The sequence below is a fragment of the Aphelocoma coerulescens genome, chromosome 4 (genome assembly GCF_041296385.1).
Source record: "Aphelocoma coerulescens isolate FSJ_1873_10779 chromosome 4, UR_Acoe_1.0, whole genome shotgun sequence".
NCBI lineage: Eukaryota > Metazoa > Chordata > Aves > Passeriformes > Corvidae > Aphelocoma > Aphelocoma coerulescens.
Genome location: NC_091017.1, coordinates 1,340,248 through 1,346,875, shown reverse-complemented (window position 1 = coordinate 1,346,875; position 6,628 = coordinate 1,340,248).

The following is a 6,628-nucleotide window of genomic DNA, read 5'->3' as shown; positions in this document are numbered from 1 at the left end:
GGAAATGGCGAGGAGGAGGAAAATAAAATTAAGAGCAGCTTTCCTTTGAGTGCTGGTATGATACCTGAAATCTTTTGGAGTTGGCCAGGGATCTCTCCCTGCTTCTCAGCAGTGTCCCTGATTCTCCTCTTCCTTCAGCTTTACATAATCCAAACATGAATTCCATGCCCACACTGTCAAATAATCACGTATGAAAGGGTGAGAAAGAACATTTAATGCATGAAAAAAACTCTCTGGAGGGACATTTGATTTTGCCATTGCTTGAACTCACATGAGGAAGCTCAGGAAAATCAGCCTCCAAACCACCTTGATGCATCTGGCAGGAGTCTGTCTGCCTTTCTAGGGAAAGAAATCAGTACAACTGTTAGCTAACCTGATGCTTTTAACGTGAAATTTACCAAAAAGTGAGGGGTTTTTTATGGATTTGAGAGAAGATAAATGCTTTTGGGAATTGATTCACCTAGCAAGTGTGAGACAAATACAGCAAACACCAAAATACTGTGGAATTTTCAGTGAAGAGAAGCAGCTACACACAGAGAATACAGGACCTTCCCTCATATCTGGCATCTCCACCAGGTCTGCATGCATGAAAAATCCCAACAGCAGAAAGCTGGATTATGGAAGCTTAGCCAAATCTCACCTCTGTCTACCTGAAAACCTAGTGTGCTGGGGTTTGGGATAACCCTCATTAACAGGGGGATGGGGCCATCAATGGAAACTAATCCATAATGCCTGTCTCTACCTTTACGTGATGCTGTATCCAGACTTTTAAAGCAATTTCACTCTTGGGAAGTCAAGAGGATCCATGCAAAAAATTTAATACTCCAAAGAGGAGAAAAAATTGGTGCTGTGCTTTTTCAACTTGCCAAGTTAAAGGAATGTTATTGAGGACTCTCTTATATAAATGTTCCTCGACCTCTGAATGAACCAACAGGTCTTAAAAACTGCATTAGCCAAAGCAAATTCCCACAGCAAATGAAACATTTAGCCGAGAGTGCATTGGATTTTTCTACAAGCAGCAGAAAGAAAACTCCAAATGGCAAGTTAGTGTTTCCTGTTTGGGTCCAAATGAGCCCCATAAACTTGTGATGAGCAGCTGCCAGCATCTAGACAGTAAAACTACACCACACTGATTCCTCCTGGAAGATGGAGCTTAAACTGATGGGAGCAGTTTAAGGCAAGAATGGAATGCCTGAAGTCCAGATTGCTGCTGAACAACCTATTGCTCCTCAAGGAAGGCAGAGAGCATTAGGAAAGCCATCTTAGAACCCCAGTCAGGATCTCATTCCAACTTCATCTCCTACCGCATATCCAAGAGCCTCATGCAGTCCGTAAACCTCTAAACATCCATTACCCTGTGCACTGAGGCACAGCTGCCAGGAGTGAAACTGTCTGTGGCCATTTAACAGTGCACTGTGACATAGATACACAGGCACCAAGAAAACTGCTCTGACACGTTCAATCCTGCAATTTAAATACTCAGCTCTGCAAAACAAGGGGCTTTTAGCAGTTTTTGGCAAATAAATGTACATCCTTAGGTCACATATCCTCTTTATATCTGGATACAGATATACATGTACTCTATTAAATAAGAAAAGTCTAATTCAATGAAAACCAACCTGTACCTGGTTATTAAAGAAGAATTTTGCTATCATCCAGGTGCACTGATCCAGGATGATCGTTGTATGTCTCAGGAGGTGAATTCATGTCACATATAACATTAATGAGGTTCCCTGAGTAAATTCCTTAGAGCAAAAATGTCTTCTGGATTCAAGAAAACAGCTCTTAGGAGTCAGGTCCTGTTGTTTCCAGGGTTCAGTGAGCTCCTACGACATGCAATAGAAAAACCTGCCTTATGGCTGTCCTCGGGGTGTGAAGGAGCACAAAACCCATAAATAAAACCTGCATTTCAAAATTCCTTAATCAGTTTTGTTTATATTTCCCTACACAAAGCTTTTATGGCATGAGAATCCAGCCTTTGGGGTGGTATATCCTTGGGTTTACAAAGATATTCAGCATTCCAACATCCAATTTTAGTAATAAAAGGCAACAGAGGCTGCAAGCTTGGAATAGCAATTAAGCTTGTTTGCAAAACAAAGCAAGAAGTCTTCATAAAATAAGCTGTGGGAGTTTAATCAGTGATAAACTTCAGACAGAGCTCACACAGTTGATCTATCAGAGCTTTTCTTTTGCAATTTGAAGGCTATTCTAAACTTGAAGAGACCTATGATGAGGAGCAGATTATTTGCTCAGCTTCCTTCCATAAACCAGAAATATTTAGATGGAAACAGCCAGAAAGGATCCTGCTACGCATGCTGGAATGCTTAGCCATAACCCATACGTTATGGAGAGAAACAAGTGTTTGTTGCTAAATCATTCCAGGATTTTTGGCAGTCATTTTACAGATAAAGCAGGAGACGCTCCTTTTCCACGTATGCTTCCAAATCACGGCATAAGCCAAGGGATTAAGAAAGAAACAATCTTTGTATCATTCTACTCACAGGAGGAAGAAAATGGAGAAAAGGGAGAAAAGAAGAATGAAATCTTTATTCCACTGAAATCGGTCACAGAATTCCTGCTGGCAGCAGCAGGTTTGAGACTTCAAAGACTCTCTCTGAAAGGATGAATTTAGATGGATTCGGTCAAATGAAGCATAAAAATCAACACACTTGGCCAAAATTTGGAAAAATTTTGGCCCATAACAAGTCCCAGTGATGCTCATCCAAAGAGCAGTGAGGAAAGACAGAAACCAACCCAAATCCAGGGATGCTGACAGCACAGGAACATGACAGCTCCTTTGCTCAGCCCTGAACCACAAATTCGTGTTTCGCATTATTTAACAGCGTTAGAACATCCTCTCACCTCACAGAACCTGAGGGAGAAATATTATAAAAGACTAAAGCACCAAACAGATTTCATTTGGCCAGAATAATGGAGTTACTTTTCCCTATATTCAGTATTTCCCTATCTTTAGGATTTTTAGAACCTGTTTAGCAGTCAAGGCCTCACTTCTGCAGTTCAGCACCTGCCAGATTTCAGTCTGATTTTCCACCAACATCTTCAATCCAAATTTTGCGTTGCCACAAGAGCAAACAGCTTGTGACAGCAAATAACATGATCTAGACTCACACCCGAGCCAGACTATTCTTATTTTGGATCCAATCCTTGGGGAGCTGGCAGCACTGGAAACGCAAACACGCCGAAGCTCCAAGCTCTTGCGGTCTGTCAGCTACACTCTGCTCCAGTTTGACATGCTCATGTCAACATCACCATGCTGCAGCAAGGGGAAACACTGGGAAATAACTAAAACATAGCACTGGGAACTGGAGCTACCTGCAGAACCAGCTGTCAATGTACAGGTATGCTGCATTAAAGCAGTTTAAAGCATCACTGCTCCTATTTTCTCCCAACTTCTACAATTAGTTCACTCTAAACCATCTGCATATGAAGGGGAAAAGGTCACCATATATTTTTTTTAAAATTGCTGTCACATGCATAGTCAGTCTCTGGGGACTTATTGCTGAAATCATGACTCTGAATATCTCCAAACAAAGCTTATCTCTTGGCCTTCCAGCAAGAACATTTAAAGTGGAAAAATGCAAGACTAGCAAAGCTTTTATTAGCAAATTAATCTGAGCTTGTTTACTTTGTAAATAAAACAGAATTATTAGTTGCACTCTGGAGCAAGCACTTAGGCAGTAATGAAATAAAAACCATGAACTGCACAGCGATTACAGGGGAAAATCAGGGACTCTTGGCAAACAGCCCCACTTGGGAATCAATGGACCCACTTCCAGTCCCTCTCCATTTCACTTCTGACAAAGCTGCACCTTCTCCACTTACAAAAGTTAATAAGGACCTAATGCTCAACTGTAACTCTGGCAATGCATTAAAGAAATTCCTGAAAATAAGACACAGAAATATTTCCAAACAGCTGAGTGAGTATCAAGTACCTCTTTACAGACCCTTCAAAAAAAATATCTTGTTTCATTACGTGGCCAGCTGGACTTTAACAAAATGCACAAAGAACCTGGGTTCTAAACTAAATCTAAATTAAAATCCCTTTATTTGTACCCACAAGGTTTAGGCTACATTGATATGAAAATTCCAAAAACTTCCTCTCTGCCAACTTTTAATTTCCAACTCTTCCTCAAAGCAGAAATAACATGCCTAGAGTATTGCCACTATTTATATTTTACTAGATATATTTCCAAGCAACTGATTTCCCCCAGTAAAAGATTTATCATTTATTTCTAGACAGAAAGGGCTCAAGGTCAGGAATTCGTCCAGAAGAACGTGTCCTCTGCCTGCAGCAGCTCCCACTAAGGTATGCTTGATAAACCTCTGTCAGCACGACAGAGGTCAGTTTTCTGTTCAAACTCAGGTGCTGAAAGAAAATCATTGCACTTGAGTGTTTTGGTACCTCCACTAGACTTCTCAAATCAAATCCAGCCTTTCAAAACTTCCAGGAAATCCGTATTTTAAATGTTATCCTGTCAGAAAAAGTTCACAGTTCACCGTTTTCCTAAACGCGCTCCCGAAGTGAGAAACACGCACAAGGACAAAGGGGAATCCATCACATCCCTCAAACAGGAAGAAGGACTAAAGCCAGGCAGATGATCTCCCCTGCTCAAGTTTAAGTCTTTCAAAACTTACCATGCCTGAAGATTCCTGGCCCATCTCAGGTCATCTTAAAACACAAGAGTGGAAAAGCACTTCTTGGCTTGCTTTACTTGGCTGCAAGAGCACGTTTTAACTACGATCCAAAGACCTTCTTGCCCTCTTGCACTTCCAAGGATCCATCATTTACCACGGGTTTGCATTCTACCCCCTCTGGAACAACTGCACGCCACTGACCAACAGTTCCCCAGAAAGTCAAGAAAAATACAATCAGGCCCAAACTCCTAAATCTGAAAGGACCTTTCCTCAGGAATGGATAATGCTGAAGGCTGGCATTTGTTTCCAATTAACATTCCTCCCGTTACAGCATGTGTGGCAGCCATCGACACTCCAAGTGGCTTTTCAACCTCTCTGTCCCCTCCATTTCCCCCATTTGAGCCTTGGACTCATAAAGCCAAAATCAAGCTTGTGACAGCATCCCAAGTTCTCAGCTGTTCTCAGCAACAAGTACCAAACCCATCTTTTTACTGCTTAAGTGTGGATACAGGAGTGTGATTCCCTGCAGGAAGGCAGGGTACTTGGCACAGGGCAATGTTTTCCCTACCCCTCTCCAGGCCTGAAAAGGGCAGAGAATATTAAGCCTCAGAGAATACAGCACAGTACCCCTTATTTTCATGAGGGATTTGAGTCCCAGGGATTCTGGGAGCTGGAAGACTTCGTCCAGAAGCCCAGTCCCTATAAATAAGGCAGTAGTGGTCTCTCCCACTTTCAAACAAAAGTAGGGGATTATATTAAGTAAAACAGGTTAAAAAAGTTATTTACTATTACTCCAATTGCAAAGTGAATTAAAGCAATCAAATTATGAACAGATTATGAACATTATCAACAAATGAGTCCACAAAGCTCAACTCCTTAAATAAAGGAACAGATGGATATGTGCACTCACCTTAATGATGAACCTAATTTACAGAGGCTTCTTTAAACATCCCTACGCAAACCCAAAGCCCATAACACCACAGTTGTGTGCAGCAAAAATGGACCAAAATCATCAAGGTGCCAGTGATGTAAAGCACCAATCCCTTATTCTGAATTTTTCTGTGATCCCTGAAACTTAGAAAATAGAGCAAAACATCTCACATCAGGAAAGCAGCAGCTGCTGCTGCTTTTAGCACTATGTGGAGCTTCAAAGGAATGAAGATCCTATTTACCATTAGAAATCAGTCAGATTAATTAAATACAGGTAGGTTAATAATATCAAGTGAAAAAAGGAGTCCTGCTGCCAGCTGGCCACATGGCTGCACAAATGGAGGGCTTTGCAAAGACAACCAGGGATTGTTCCGACACCTGCCTGCTTCCCTTTGGCATCCTCAGCCACAAAGAGGGAGCAGCAAGCTCAGCAGTGTTGAACACTGGGTTACTTCAAAGGGGCACGGCAACGAGGTGGAAAAGAAGCGTACACTGTGAAGGACAGCCTGATTAAGTTCTGAAACGGCATCAAGACGAAAAGACAGAGAAGAAAAATATTTTAGTCCAATGCTTGCCTGCCTGTCCTGGATTTTAGAACCTGGCAGCCCTTCAGCTGACAGGAGCTGGAGCACCCCCGTGTGTACAGCGGCGTACTCAACAGTACTTCAACACTTTTTTTCTTTCCAGAAATCATGGAACCATGCCAAAAATTACACTTAGCCCTTGAAAAAAATTCTTGCACTGCAAGGAATCCACCCTAGTAACTGAGCTTTGGATGAAGAGTTTGGATTCCCCACTAAAACAACCCCAAAGAACAACCAGGTGGACTGGCAAGGTGTCAAATTCTCTGGCAGACAGCAGCATCCCCTCCAGCACCCTGTAAAAGGTGTCGGATCATACTGACATCTCATTCCTGAATGGGACAGGGGCCAACTCACCTCACCTACAGTATTCCAGGCTAATAATCAGATGGAAGTTAGGAAGGAAACTGCCCTCCTTTCTAAAACCACAATTCTTTTCTTACTACTGGGTTTTGGTCATT